Source organism: Crocodylus porosus, unplaced genomic scaffold (genome assembly GCF_001723895.1).
Source record: "Crocodylus porosus isolate Cpor-Errol unplaced genomic scaffold, CroPor_comp1, whole genome shotgun sequence".
NCBI lineage: Eukaryota > Metazoa > Chordata > Crocodylia > Crocodylidae > Crocodylus > Crocodylus porosus.
Genome location: NW_017728931.1, coordinates 27,857,936 through 27,874,642, shown reverse-complemented (window position 1 = coordinate 27,874,642; position 16,707 = coordinate 27,857,936). Strand labels below are relative to the sequence as shown.

The window sequence follows — 16,707 nt, the reverse complement described above, 5'->3', positions numbered from 1 at the left end:
CCTGCCTGCTCTCCCCCACCCATGTTCTAGAATCAGTTGGTCTTCTATAAGAAGAATTGTAACTTTTTTATGATTCTATGTTAAGAGAGAAACCTTAAAATACAATAAGAGCTAGGTACAGACAGTCAAAAAGCCCAAAGCTGAACCAATTCAGTCTTTGCAGATTAGTCTAAACTGCACAGATTAAATTGCAACAGAAGTGAACGGACATTTACCTTTCATTTAGGATATGCAGCCATGTGCCTGCAGTGGCTCAGGCTACAGGCCTGGGGGCACTAGAGCATGGCTTTCTGACTGTGTGTTCACTTTCTCTTCCTGCTGCCCCTGAAGTCTCTGGGATTTGCAGTCCAGAATTATAGCAATAGGACTCCACAGGGTTGCTCATCACTTCCTCTTTCTGCTTCCAAGTGTCTCTGTAATTTGTAGTCCATACTTACAGCCAGCAGTAAATTTGAGTGGGGAAACCCCCAGCTGGGGTTTGCCTGGGGGGGGGACAGCCCCCCGCCCCCACTGTAGACTGGGCTGCATCCCCAGTTAGGCTCGTCTCCCCCTCACCCCACGACTTACCTGTCAACCAGCTCTCACTGCTTCAGCTAGGGAGCAGAGGGGTGGGGCCAGCCCTGCTTTTTGGAGCAGACAGCACAGCCCAGCCCAGGCCTGATACTACATGCAACCAGGTTTATCTTAAACCAGTTTTGGCCATTTTGAAACTGGTTTATATGCACCGTATAACTGGTTTATGTTCTGTTACAGGTTTAAACCAGTTTCTGATCACTTAAACTGTTTTATGTGTAACTTCTATCCCTAGCCATTGTGTTCCCAACAAAAATTCCATATCTATACTAGATATAAGTGAGCTGCTTGGGAAGGGAATTTCCATTCTGCAAGGAATTTCAACATTTCTTTTTATCCCACATCATAAGAAAAAGAATGGCAAGATTTACTATAAACAAAAACTTCTGAACAGTGGTGGTGGCAACCAGGTGCAAAACTGGCAGGCAGGAGGGTGAAAAAAAATGGCTGCTGGTGGCATGATGGTAACTGGAAGTCACTGCTGGTCTGGGTGCCAAGCTATGTCACTGTATTGCGGCTCTGAAATATTTTTGACACCTTGCAACAACATTACTGGAATGTTTCATTGCAATATCACATTGATTTTGTTAGGATGTGATCAGACATGCTTTAAGTGTCAAAATTATAAAGTCAAACTGGAATGGTTTGACTTTATCAACATGTGCATTCCTAACTGATTGAAGGTTGCCTATTTTATCCAAAGGAAATGATTCCACCTTAACATCAGAATGAATTGTTTCAATTTTATCCCACTGATAATTTCAGTAACAGTTCCTATATGTTCCCATTGTGCTTGTTTAGTTGAATGAGCAGTTTCCAATGGTAAACAGTTCTACTGGAGGAAACATTTTCATCAGGTTTAGCTATAAGTAGTATCTGAATTTGCTATAGCTAAAATTATGTTTTGTTTTTGCTTTTTACACTTTGTGGTTGCTGTATTTGGCAGGACTTTGTACATACGGTTTTACTGCTTCTGTCATAACTCACTTTTTTCCTTTATTAAAAAGACCTCTCTAATCCATGAGGTATAATAATGCAGTGGTCCTGAGTTTAGAGGAGCTAAGTGGTGCTGGTTCCCTCATACCAGCCTGTTTTCTGAAAACCTAGAGAATTCTTCTGGTCTGTGCTGACAGAGACAAGCCATAGGGGGGAATTTCTCAGCTAGGCTATGAATACAAGTTAGGCCCACTATACAAGGCTGTTTGCATTGTGTGTATACAACATCCTTCCCAGGCCATTGAGAGAGATGCTGAGAACATTGAGTCGATCCTACAAACCTGTAGTTCCAAGAAAGGCCACAGTGAGTTTGAAGTGATAAAGCCTGCCAGGTTTGGCCTGGCTAGTAGGGGAACAGAGAGGTCTGTGTTAACTTGTCTGGGAAGAGGTAAGTACTGTGAGGTGAAAAGTGAATGTAAGTGCCCAGCTCAACCCTCAATGACAAATTACAGAGTGGCAGACCAGCTATACCGAGGAATTGCACAACTGACTTGAGACCCCTCCAGAAAAATAAGAAAAATGAAATTATAACAGGAGAGAGAGATGGACAGAAGCCATACTTCCTCCTCTTACAAATATTTTAAAGTTTCATTTTCAGAAGCTGTTATTAAAATAAGACACTAAAGTAATAGTTAATGAGACCCGTGCTTCTAACTCATTTAGAGGTTTTCTAACTCCCATCCCACTTCAAAAAAAATCCTGTTGAAAACTTAGCACAATTTTGCTAATGTTACAGGCAAAAAAAAAAAAAGAGATCATATTCCAAATATTCAAGCTAGAAAAGGTGAAGAGGAATGGCACCTAGGATGATCAGAGGAATAGATACGCTGTCTTATGAGACACAGCTAAGAGAGTTTGGCTACTTTTGGAAGGGTGAGAGGGGATATGTTTGATTTCAAAGAAAAAGCAGAGTTAGTAAAGCAAAAGGACAATGTTAGCACAAGAAAAAAACCTGGCCCCAAATACCTTTTTGATAAAGTTAGAACACTTCTAAACATCATAGTACAGACATTCTGGAATAGCCTTCAAATATGAGTAGTAGAAGCATGTCACCTAACTGGCTTAAAGATGGAGCTTGCTGAATTTATTAAAAGGACTATGTGGCTTGGCAGGGGATTGGATTTAATGACCTAGTTAGATATATTCCAATGCTATTCTCCTATGATATTCTTAATTCAGTTCTATAGCAGCTCACTGCAAATTTATTCCTGTTTGAGTTCAGTGGGACTGCATATGAAGAAAATTATAATTTAGTATGAATAAAAGTAACTGCAAGCTTCTGAGAGCTCAGAACTTTTGCACATAAGGCCTCATAGTCAGGAGTCTGATTATGGACTTGAGGACCTATTTGTTTGATGTTTTGGAAATCCTGCTTGGTTTCATCTTCACATCTCTGAAGTCCAGGGCACTGTTTTATTAACCGTTTTTTTTCTTTTGAAGACGGCTAATGTGAACATTGTCAAATGAGTGTCAATGGTAGCCCTTTATAAAAATCGTATGTAAATAATCCATTAGAGTGAATAAAAACAATATTTTCAATTTTACGTTGGCTTTGTTTTCCATAAAATGTTAACTACTTTATTGTGATGGCAGAGTAAATTTGCCCCCCTTATAAACTAATAAAAGTGTGTGTGAGAAAGAGTGTGTGTGCGCGCGCGCGTGTGAGAGAGAGAGAGAGAGTAGATTTGTCCCTTATAGACTAATCAAAGTGTGTGTGTATATAGCTTTGTAAGTGGAGGCTCACTTCATCAGTTCCTATGAAAGGATGTGTAGGAAGTCCTTGTGTAGAGTGATTGCAGTCCACTTCATTCATCTGAGCATAGTGCAATCCATGAGCAAAGAACTATAGTTAACTGTGTAAGTCTGACAGCATTTTGAAATGACCATTGTTGTTATACTGTTTGAAAACCAGTAGAGGGCACCCAAAGAGAAAATGTTGACTACCTGATGATAGTAGGCCAAACCTAATCTATTTGTCATGTAACAAATCTAATCTGTCAAATTTTAAGAGAAGCTGACTGCCAGATTACTTGGACTGAATGCACAATGCTTTTTTGGAAACCTGGGCAAAAATGAGGAGCTACCGTAAACTCGTATCTTTGTTTGGATCTGTGTATTATTTAGCAGACTGTCAAATTAGCTTTTATCTATTACCATGGGATTGGATCCTCTTAAAACCAGGAAGGTTCAGTGACCATTCACTTCTAACCCAACCTCAAAGCCCTGAAATTTCCCCACGTTTAGAACTCACAGAACTAGATCCCAAGACCAGGCATTGACAGAACCTTTTGCCCTCTGCTCTAATTTTCATCAGCATTTTTAGTTGGATGATTTCATACAATAGAATGAAACAAAGATGTAAATAAATTACTAATGCAGTGTACCACATATATAATGTACCACACACAATTCAATATTAGGATGTTTTATTACCAATGAGGCTATTTGCTAAACAATTTTCCCAAGATTTAAAGTGTTGGAAATGTTGTAATTTATGATGTCATCCTTAGGTCTGAGTGTTAGTTAGTTGTGTCACCCTCAGAGCTTCAGTTTCACATTCTGTTTCAATGGCTTAGGAAGGTAATGCTGCCTGCATTTAGGGTTGGTTTTTAAAATGTGTTTATATGCCTAGAAGATGCAGATAGATGCTTCCCGGGATTTTCAAAGGTGCCTCAGTTTATAATATCAGTGATTACAAAGGCACCATGAAGTACTTCTGAAAATTCTACTAGAAGCTTGCCTTTCCTTTTAGGTGTTTAAATAACCATATAAATTTGATCCTAAATACATATTTTCAAGGTTTGGTTTGGCTAGACCGTGTTTTGGTTTTTGTTGCCTTTTTTTGTATCCATAAAAGCTACAAAAGTCTTGTTTTAAATTAGAAGCTGGACCCCGCAGTCCACACTTGTAGCAGTGTGTGAAATCTCTGGCAAATTCCTCACATGTAGAACCAGATGGGCAGAACTGGATAGGAGCTGAATCAAGAATTACAAGTGTTATATTAAAGTGCGTTGTGCAAGGTCTGTTGATCTGTAATAACTCATTAAAGTATTAATAAGAAGAGCTGAGGGAGGCAAAGGGAGTATTTTCCAAGAGAAACATGACTAGCTTGTAAATGTAGGGCAGTGGGTGTGGGCCATTCCATTCAACTCAATTACTACATCTATGTACACGTTCCTTCTCCAGATCACTTTTGCAGATCTTTTGACAATAGGGCTGTGCGAAACAGCACTATTTCATTTCAACTTCTGTTTTGGTGGGACAGCGTTTCATTTAGAGTTTTGTTTAGTTTTGAAAGTACTGTTGTGTTTCATTTCATCAAAACTGTTTTGCTGTTTCGACGTTTCACCCATAGGCTATAATGGGGAAGCACAAAACTGCCTATAACTTTGTCACAGTTTGGCAGGTTTGGATGAAAAGAGCAAGAATAGTAGATCCTTCTGAGGGCATGAAGCCTGCCTGCTTCAAGGAGATAGGTGTAGGGGCTTCTGGGAAACTGCACCTCAAAGTCTTGAAAGCAAAACTCATGTCACTTTTAAGTATGAAGGCACGGGGGGGGGGGTGAAAACGGCAGGCATGGTAGCCCCTGCTGAAGCCATGAAGGCTGCCAGGTTTCAAGGAGATAGGTGCAGGGGTTTCTGGGAAACTGCACCTCAAGCTGCTGACAAGCAAAACTCATGACTTTTGTCTTTGTTTGTGTGTTAAGGCACTCCTTCACTGGTCCTAGGGCCTCTACATGACATGGTAGTGTACCTCAATGAGGTCTGCTCCTCCCCTACAGCCTCATCCCAGTTCACTACTTTAAATAACAACTGGTAACAACTTAGTAAGCAGCACAGTAGTGCCAACAGCATCTCAGGCAGCCGAACTGTGATAGAGCCCTTCTTTCCTCTCCTGCAGCAGTTTCTTCTCCAGCAGCTGCCAGAGAACTTCCCCTGCCAACCCCAGCCCTGAGGCTTAGATGTGCCCACAGCCCTTCATTCTTCCAGTCAGCTGACCAGGGACAGATGCTAGGGGTGTTGGTCTAAGGACATGCCACTGTCAGAGAAGGTTCTTTGGGTCAATTTGGTATCTTTTAGTAGACCAAATGAATAGTTAGAGAAATACATCTTAGCAAGGTTTCAGGTTGAAAAACCCTTGGTCAGGCTGAGGAAGCCTGCAGTTGGTGTGTGTGCTGTTCCTGGATGGAAGGAATAGTAAAGAAACCAGAGGCTGGCATGCAATGCAGGCAAGAAAGCTGGTCAGTGACATTGGAAATGGAGGCATCAAGGAGTGAGAGACAGGCTAGGGTGTGGGGGGAAGAGAGATGTAGCAGTGCAGGTAAAAGTGCAGAGGTCCCTGGGGAGTCAGATGTCAGGCAGGTTGTAATGTGTCAGAATTCCAATGTCTATATTGAGTCCATGCATTTCTGTACCTACTAGCTAGGAGGCTGATGAAGTGCAGTTCATAGGCTCATCTGTGAAAAGTGGTTAATAAATTCAAACAAGCACTGAATCTTGCTAACCTCATCACCAGAAGCCAACTTCGTACAGCCCAAAACACACTGAATGGATCCAGGTCATGCCATGACAACACATGCAAAACCTGCCAACAATATCTCCAGTATAGAGATGTCTTCACAATACAATGCATATCTCAATCAGGGCACAGAAAATACATGGAGACACCAAGCAACAACTGCACACTGCACACTGAAAATCTATCAAAGACAACAACAGAACACCACCTGTCTCTGACATCTCAGGCCTAATCCTCAAAGGGAATTTGCATGTGTGGATGTTACAATTTCCCCCTTCTCAGCAGGCAGAGGCACAGCAACAGGAGGAGCGGACTCAGCTGAGCTGCTTGCCTCTGCAACCTCTACCTCAGCCTCCTCTAAAGTGCCTTCTGGGGAAGGAGACCTAGCTTTAGGGGAAACTTGAGGAGTGTGGAGCACAAACTTGGATGATTCTCCCTCCTTCCCCAGAATTTCCCTTGCTACGGCACTGAGGTCCAGCTCTAGCTCCAGCTCCAGCTCTTCCTCTGACACTGGAAGGCTCAGAATGGGAAGTGAAATGAGGGTGGAAGAGACTGTCATGTTGGTTCTGCTGCTTATTGTCATGGTCGTGGTGGTGGGGGTTATGGCTGGTGCTCTTGGAGGGGATGCAGACTCAGGCACAGGTAGTGGTACTGGCACTGCTTCACTCTCCTTGCTGTACTAGTAGAAGCCTCATATCTGCTTGTTGTAGCAAGAAGGCTGAGTCTCAGTTTGGTGGCGGGGAGGAACTTATACCTCTCCCTCTACCCGCTCTTCTGCCCCTCCCTGAAGGCTTGCCAGCTGCCTTTCCAGCATGCTTCATGGTGTGTCTTTGCCTTGGTATGCTGGAAAATCTGTCTCTTCTTCTGTAATGTTATCTATCTGATTTATGCAATATATATAGATATTAAGACAATTGTATGTATGTATGTTTGTATGTATGTATTTATGTAATAAATAAAATAAAAATGTATAAATGTATGTATGTGTCTTCTTATATAAATTCTATATTACAATATACAATATAATTATGCTGTGCTTCCCTATGCAGTGAATGGAATGCACACTGTGAGAGAAGTGAAGTAGTCACTCCAACCTCAGACTTGATAAAACTGAAAGCAGCAACCAACCCACAAATATTATCACTCTCTCAATGCACATGCTTACCAAAACTGAAAAATCTGTCCTTTCTAAAGGCCTAAATTTCTGTCCAGAAAAATCCCTTAATAAAATACTTCAATTCTTCTGGAAAACTAAAAGAATTCTTCCAATGCCTCTGCCTCAAGGAATATTTCCATGACCAAACTGAATCCACTCCCAACAACAACTCATCCTCTGACAACATTCAGGAAAAGATCAACACTAAAAACCCCCCAAAAACATCAGATTGGACACCTCACAGTGGACAAAACCCTAACCTTGACTGCTACTTTGACTGCTTCGGGGAAAGAATGAACAATGAAATAATCAGCAACACACGCCATCATAACAACCTCTCTTTAGCAGAGAAAAAGGCCGTAGAATCTCTAAAATCTAACTACCAAAGAGTAATAAAACCAGCAGATAAAGGAGGAGCCATAGTCATCCTAAACCATGAAGACTATGTAAAGGAAGCCAACAGACAACTCTCTGACACCACCTACTACAAAGAACTACAAGAAGATCCTACTCCCCTTTTCACCAAGAAACTCAACAATACCAGCAAAACATTTCCATCAAGACTACAAGAAAAACTACAGACCTTGATCCCCCCACTACCTAACCAGGGACTTTTTACATGCTCCCTAAAATCCACGAACAAGGGAACCCTGGCAGACCTATCATATCCAACCATGGGAACCTAACTGAGGGAATATCAGGTTTTGTTGAATCAATCCTAAAACCACTCGTCACCCACAGAGCAAGTTTTGTATAAGACACTACAGACTTTCTACAGAAATTTAAAAACATAGAGCACCTTCCAAGCAACACCCTCCTAGCCACCATGGATGTTACCAGCCTATGTACCAACATCCCACACCAGGATGGCATCCAGGCCTGCCTTACATATCTACAGGAACAAGATTACAACTCAGAATACAGACCCAAAAATATTACTGACCTTGTACACTTCATCCTCACACAAAACAATTTCACTTTTAATAACCAACACTTCCTGCAGACAATGGGAAAAGACTTGGGCACCAAAATGGCCCCACAGTATGCCAACCTTTTTATGAGCCACCTGGAAGAAGACTTCCTCAAGAACTACACCATCAAACCCTTGTTATACTTAAGATATATCAATGACATCTTCATCATTTGGACTGAAAACCTACAATCTCTGATTGAGTTCCATCAGAAATTCAACAATCACCATCCCTCCATCCAACTTTCTCTAGAATACTCCAGCACCAACACCTCCTTTTTAGACACGATGTTCAGTATCCAGAATGATAAAATACAGACCACATTAGACAAGAAACCCACAGATGAACATACATATCTGCACAGAACCAGTAATCACCCTAAATGCACCAAAAAAGCTGTTATATACAGCCAAGCCCTCAGATACCACCAAATATGCACTGAAGAGAACACCTGGGATTGCCACCTCACCAATCTTAAAAAAGCTTTCACTCAACCAGGACACTCCTCCAGAGAGATAGATCGCACGTTTGAAAGAGCCACCCGGATACCACTTGAAGAACTGCTGCAGTACAGAAGAAAACCCCCCACAAATCTCACACCGTTGGTTATAACATATCACCCCTCCCTCAAACCCATATGGAAAATCCTCAAACAACTACAACCCATACTAGAAAGAGACCCTATTCTTAAAAAGATCTTCCCAGAGACACCCAACCTAGCCTTCAAACAAGCACTGAACCTCGCTAACCTCATCACCAGAAGCAAATGTCCTCAAGCCCAGAACACACCAAACGGATCCAGACCATGCCATAACAAGAAATGCAAAACCTGCCAACATATCTCCACCACCCCCACAATCACTTCACCCCACAATAGAGCCATCAGCATTCCTGCATCTTACAGGTATACCTCCAGAAATGTAATATATCTCATCCAATGTACCAAATACCCTGATGGAAATTATGTAGGAGAGACCAAACAACAACTGCGCACCAGAACAAACGCACACCAGAAATCAATCAAAGACAGGAATACCCAATTACATGTGGGGGCACATTTCTCACAAGAAAACCACTCTCTCTCCAATCTCTCAGTCCTGATCCTCAATGGAAACTTACAAAACACTTCCCAGAGCTGAGCCTATGAACTCCATTTCATCAACCTCCTGGATACTAAAAATCATGGACTAAATATAGACATTGGATTTATGACACATTATAACCTGCCTGACATCCGACTCCCCAGGTATCTCTCTACTATTCATCCCCCTTCTCTCCCCGCCCCCTCCCCCCCGCCTGTCTCTCACCCATTGACTCCTCAATCTACAGTTTCACTGACTACCATACACCTTTTCTATACATACCAGCCCAGCCTCTGGCTTCTTTACTTTTCATTCCATCCAGGAAGAGTACACACCACTTCAGAAACTTCCTTAGCCTGAAGAAGGGATTTTGAAGCCGAAAGCTTGCTTAATAATTGTTTTCTAACTATTTAAGTTGGTCTAATAAAAGATAGAAGATTAATCACCCAAAGAACCTTGTCTGCCACTGTGAGAGAAAGCACAGATTTGAAAAGAATCAAAATAGACTAAACAAAAAGAGGATTGGGGGGAGGAATAAATTGAAAGGACTCAATCAATGAATATAATAATAAAATAAATGCGTATAGAAAGAAAGTAAAAGGTATTGTGGAATCCCACTTGCTAGGCTAGCAAGTAGGAAAACAATAGTAGTAGCCTTTGTTGTCTAATGCTGCTGAGCTTCTGAAAGATAACTCAGTAACTGACCCCAAGGCAGAAAGCAAGCCAGTTAAAACAATGCTGCCTTTTATGCTGTTTTTCCATCCCTCCCCCAGAGCACTGGGATTGGAAGGGACCTCAGGGAAAGATCACAGTCACTGGCCAGCTACATAGTCAGTATGAGAGCAGTTCATCCCTGCTTTTTCCCCTCCCTCTCCTTACTTTCTGTTTCCCTGCAGGCAAGCCCAGCTTTGAAACGCAAAACATTTCAAAACTTTCAAAACGTTTCGACTGCCCTGGTTTTGCTTCGAAGCTGTTTCAAAACCTTTCGTTTCATTTCAATTTCACTGATTTGAGCTCAAAACAAGTTGAAACAGTGTTGAAATGAAACAGCTAGAGAAATTTCACACAGCCCTAGTAAGAATGACTTCTAGTACCTGAAATGATGAGCCATCTTGCTTAGCTATTAAACTTCAAAATAAGTTTTCTTGTAAGTGTAATCCTTGGACTTTCGTTGCGGATATCAGTATTGTCCAGTTCATTTTGTATTATTATATCTTGACTTAAGGAACATGCTGTTCTCAGTAGTGACTAAGCCAAGTTTTTACTGAGACACTATAAATTCAAATCTTTCAATCCATGAAAACATTTATTTTATGCTAAACTTAAAATTCATTGGTCTCAAGTAAAAACAAAACGCTTCATTAGAAAGAGATGTGAAGAGGGAAGAGAGAAGGAAAGCTAAATGAAAGGGATCTGGAACGTTGCAGAATTTGAAGCGCTGTATTTTTTTAACTGTAACTTGCGCTAAAAGGAGTCATAAAGTATTCGCCTTAATTAACTGTGCACACTTTTAAACGTGGCAACTTTATCATGGTTTCAAAAATGTATGTATTTGCCTTTCTACAATACTGTGGACTTTTTAAACCAGATTGATAAGATTTGTTTTACCAAAGCAAATATTAATTTTGTTGGCTTAACCATGCCCTGAATTGTTAAGGTTTTCAAGATTTTGATTTTTTTTATTAAAATTTTATTTCAATAACTCTTGACACTCATGTCATGAGCTCTCAAGAATCAACAGAGAAAGCAGTTTCCTTTGCAGAGAGAGAATTAACAATACATTTCCCCATTCTTCTTTCCCTAGCTGTTTCCTCGTAGCGAAACTAGGGGTGGGTGAGCAGAGCCATAGTTATCCCTTTGCTGTTTCCCCTTTCTTCTGCCAATCTGCTTGTGGGTAGAGTTAAGCTGCCATTGAATAAGTGTATCTGTGGCTATTCAACAACCCAAAGTGACTCATGGATATTACCAGTTCTCAGCATATTTCCTCAGAATAGCAGAGGAATCTGTGATAGGGGAGAGCATGCATATTTTTCTGACTGTGCACTATCTTAGCTCATGCTAATCATAAAGACTGGCTCATTCAGAAAAACAAAAAGCCTGGGTACAAAATACAGGTAACAAAAGCAGATCTCATTCTGCCTTGCTACAATACCAACACTGTGGCAAGAGCAACAGAAACCCTCTTGTCACCCTCAGGAGCCACCTTGAGCACCCTGGCAACATCATTAATGACTTCCAACCCCTCCTAGAAATGATGACCATCTTAATTGCTGTAACCTGAGTGGTACTCCAAGACATATGCCCTCTCCAATTGAAGGGATCAGAGCAGGTGCATGAATGCTGTGGGAGGTGTAGGGACCCTCCTTCCCCTATAGACCAGAGCCAGATCACCAATGGGGACTTAACCATATATTTTTAATGAGACAAACAGTGATGGGAACATAACATATATAAACCAGGGAGTATAGGGGACACTACAATATCCCAAGGGGACGAGATTCAATAAAGTTTAGGCATTCACATTTGTAGACAGTTAACAAAAGACAGGTTTACCAAAGTATAAAAAGCAATACAATGCACCAAACAATACTGGTTGATAAAATATAAAATGCCAAACAACAAGAGATATAGGGGACAGGTACCTGATGGGGGGAAGAGGGAAAACACTGATAAGAATTTCTTCTCCTAACCACTTCACTTACCCTGATTTGACCTAGCCAGGAATTGAACTCAGAGCTCCCACATGGGATGCAGGAACACTGTACACAGCCCCTGCTGTGAGATTGCTCTAGGCTGCTAGGGCTTTTGAACTTCCAGGAGCCCCTGCCTCATGTTGAGCTGCCCTGCCTCTTGCTGGAGAACCAGAAATAGAGCTGGGAGCCTCTTGGGTCCGTGCACAGCCTATTGCTGGAGCCAGATGGGGAACCTCTCCTGCCTCACAGAGAGTCGCAGCCTCTCGCCGGGGATCCTGGAGCCCAGCAGGGAGCCTCTCCTGCTGGCTACATGCCACACTGCTGAGAGTTCAACCACTGCATGTGGGTCCTGCTCCTGGCTCTTCTGGGGCAACTGCTCCTGCCCAGCTGGCCCAGCTCTTTGAAACTCCTTCCTCATTGTCCCTCGCCAGTCTGTCTGAGTCAGCTGCGCTGCCCACTTTATGCCCCTCCAGGTAACCCAAGGGTTCAATCAGGGGACATGGAGGGTTGGCCTGATTAGTGAGGAAAGGGAACCCCAAGCCCTCCAAACATTTTTTACCCCTTCAGAACCCCTGGGCCAAATCACTACCAGCTAGCCCATCACATTGCCCTGGATTATAGGCAATGCTGCAACTTCAAGACACATCTCTCCTGCAACAGACTACCTAACTCCAGCTCCCACTAAGCCACCAGGTGCCAGCTGTGCCCCCTCATCAACATCGACCACATCATTACTGAACCAAACAACACAGATTATAACAGCTAAGGTTCATTCACCTGCTTCTCTACCAATGTCATATATGCCATTACTTGCTTTGTACTATATAGTTAAATACATCTTTGTTCAGTTTCTTAAATAAGTAGTAAAAACAAAAGGAGCCTTGTCATACAAGGCTGTAAAATAAGATGAAAACAGAACATTCGGCAATAAGCAGTACTCGAAGATGGTAAAGAGACAAGATATCCTTGCTTCCAGAAACTGTAATTTTTATAAGAACATAAATCCCAACTCATTGTCACCCTTCAGCACCATGGAAACCACATAAACTTGCCCAGGGAAAGGTGACTTTATTAAGAACCACAAAGAGTGGTAGCTCAACTCAACCTGCACAACTGGATTAGCTTGGTTGTGGCAAGCCCAAGCATCCTATAAACTGCTCTGCTGAGTGGAACTGGAAACCATCTGTGAAAAGGAAACAGCAGCATGTGGCAGGTGAGATAGAGAAGGAAGTAGGTGCGCAGGGTTCCCTTGTTGCATAGTGTGTCCCAAATTAAACGGCAGCTGTATTCAGGTAAAATCTCTAGGACAGGATTCCTATAAACCACAAGCAGCTCTTGGCTCCTAGTATACTTGTACGGTAATAGCAGCTCTCTTTCCTGTTTTATCTGTTGCCAAGCTATTGAAACCCATTTTTTTTCCTGGCAGTTTTGAGTAGATAACCATTATTAAACAACTGATTATTACAAATATGGTTGTTCTGATTTGGGGCAAAAACAAATGCTGAAATCCCTGTCTTTCCAGCTTGGCCAGATACAGAATTAGCTGTTGTCATGCTTTATTAGATTCACAGCCTTTATGAGTTTTTCTTCTGAGTAGTTTATGATTAAATAATGACCTCCTATATATGCAGGAAGGTTTTGATATTACTTCAGTTTTATAGTTATAATGCCTTTGCAGTGACTAGTTCTTAGAATATTTTTTATTGCTAGAATTCTAACGTAGTCAGACCATTTTTCTGAAAAATACCATTAGTTTAATAAAAGCATAATAGGTGTTGCTTTGACTGCTTTAGATTTTCAATCTTAGAATTATGCACTTCAGAATTTCTGCACTTAGGAATCATACAATTTAGAAGTGTTATACAATTTAGAATTTCAATCTTATTATAATAGAAGCTTTTCATCCCACAAAATCGGTTTGTTTGGGTTTTTTAAATATAGATAATATTTAGCATATTGCAATTTTAAATAGTTAAGAGAGTACTGTTCTTCTTAACAGTCTTTTGAGAGGTGGTTATTATTTTTCTATTTTTGCCAGACATTGCAATGTTTAAGCATTGCCAAGCAACGCATCGTTTTCCAATTACTGTAAATATTCTGCACTAAAACAGCTCCTTACATTAGTGACCAGTCCTACATCAAATGACCATGCTGTATTGCTCATACATCATCTCACTGGTCACAACAAGAGTTTCAGAAAATGTTATGGTTTGTATAAAAATACACAATATTAACCAAACAGATCTCTCAGAAGTGTCCTGTCATTTCAAGCCTTGAAGGAATGGCCCTGGGTTAGCAATGCTGAGAGGCAACATACAGGGTGTGTCTACACATGCATGAGTGTGCTTTTGCTACTGAGTATTAACCATGAGGTACTACATGGGCAGGGGGCTGGACTCAATGATCTCCCGAGGTCCCTTCCAGCCCTGATGTCTATGAAATCTATGAAATAAGCATTAGGCTGCCCTAATGTGCAGTAGCAAAAGTGCATGCCTTCTTTGTGACAATGCACAGTAGCCTATTTCTACTGTGCATTAGCTTATTACCACTGTTTTTGATACAATGCTTTAATAAGTGACGACATGCCCACATTAGACAAAAGCCACCAACATCGTCTGAAGAAAATTTTCCAGTCAAGATACTTTGAATGGTTGGATGCTTCAGGGTATATATACAAAAAAAAAGGAAGAGGAAACAGGGGAAGGAAGAAGTGTGTGGGGTGGCTTCACTAAGGAAATCCTTAGCACTTTTTGAATAAACTGCTGAACCCAGGGGCTTCTGTCTTTGAGAAGACCCTTGATTTGCTTTTAAACAAAACTGGTTCCTAGCTCTCTACTTTGCCATTCTGAAGTCTGTTTACAGTTTGTAAACAAAGATTTACTTAAACTGGGTATTTTTTACAAAGCCTGAATCCAAGCAACCAATACTTCCCTTGAAAATGGACATTTTCAAAATGTACCATAAAGAAAAAAAGTTTGGTAACTAAAAGCAACTTACATAGTTTTACAAAGCTACACTGTGTGGCCAAAAGCATAGATTTATGGCCCAGGGTGTTTAGCTCCTCAATACTTCTGACTTTCTGTTGTCCAAGGACAAACATAAACTTCCTAGAATGTATTTAACTTAAACATATCATTTTAAGTAACTTAATCCATAAACTTAAGCCATAAGCATATGTTGACCTATTCTGCAAACATCATGGCTACAAAAACAATTGTGGATATTTCTTAAAATTTAGTAAAGGTGTATGCCAGTTTGTAATGATTTCATATTTTACAAATAAATAATAGCTTTATTGATACCCATTTTGCATCAGTATTATGGTTTTCCTACCTAAACAGCTTTGCCATGGGCTTTGAATTTTTCCCACTATCCTGTAACTTAGAATCACAAAATCATAAGAAACTATAATAGCAAATTAGCTGATATTAATAGAAAATTAGCTTACAATAATAACAAATTTGCTGTAATTACTCTGGAGGAAACCCCAGAGCATTTGTGTCTGTAGATGTACCCCCTGAGAGCCACTCCAATCCCTTTCCTCTCCCCCATTTCCTCCTCTGCTTTCTGCTTCCTACCCTGTGCTGCCGGCTGATGTCCTGATCTGCCTTCTGCTTCTTACCCTATCTGCTGCTGTGCTACCTATTCCTTCCCTCATCTGTCACATGCCATATACACAGACTGCTCATGCTACACATTGTCCATCCCTGCTATAAATAATGCTTTCTGGTTTCTGTATGTAGTGTGGACTGAAACTGCATCTTTCCTAGACTGGAAGAAAGTCACTGGAAACCCCCAAAGTAAACTTCTACTAAAAGATGGTTTAATAAGACATGCAACTTCAACTTCCATATCTTGCATTTTGTCTCAAGGCCTGTAGTGGATGTTGAATACAAAGATGGAGCTGTCATTCAAGTTATCCAATCCTGTTTATTGAGGGAAAGACTTGTCAATGAATGAGAACTTGCATTATGCTCTGAATGCAGCAATACTAGATCTGCTTTTTCAGTTGGAACATTAACAGAGTGCTCCTCTCTGGCAACAAGAATAGAGATGTCCTCTTATTATACACCTTTTAACCAAGGAAATCAAAATGCTATCAAGTATGATGACAAAGACTAGATTCTGTTAGAAAATGAGCTTCTATATAACAGACATGCTAGTAAGGAACTGGATGGGACACCCTGATTCTCTGCTTTTCTCCACCTCAGCTTCAGTCTTAGCATACATTAGAGCACTGGAGAGGGAGGCAACCTTTTCCACAGGTATGCCACAAACTAGCCCCACACCCTCCTTGAGTCCCCTTCCCCTGCTTGATTTATTTTTTGCTTCCTGTCTTATCTGCCGTGTGCTACCTGTCCCTTCCCCCCACCCCACCCCACACAAAATATGCAGGTTGGCCACAACTGGATTAGAGCAATTTAGGACCTTTGTACACACCACAAAATTGGGCTTAAAAGTGGCTTAAATGCCCTTTTGCACTGCTTTAATGGTGTCGCTGTTTGTACATTCGACTGCATATTCCGCTTTAATGGGGTTGCTCTTTGTACACTCAGTGGCATATTCCACTTTAAATACCTTTGGTACATAGCAAGGTAAAAGACCTCTGTTTGCTACCTAAAAAAGTGCAACAGTGCTCGGGGCACTGGAAGACAACATGCTCAGGGCTTGGCAGGCCCCGTGCAGTTTAGGGGCGGTGGGACCTGGCAGCAGCCCAT

General features: G+C 41.3%; 1 protein-coding gene across 1 annotated transcript in view; it reads right to left on the bottom strand.

Annotated features, from left to right (window-relative positions):
- The window catches only part of LOC109316410 (solute carrier organic anion transporter family member 1C1-like), a 69,994-nt gene that overhangs the window by 6,534 nt on the left and 46,753 nt on the right, over positions 1-16,707 (bottom strand). The window lies entirely within an intron of this gene.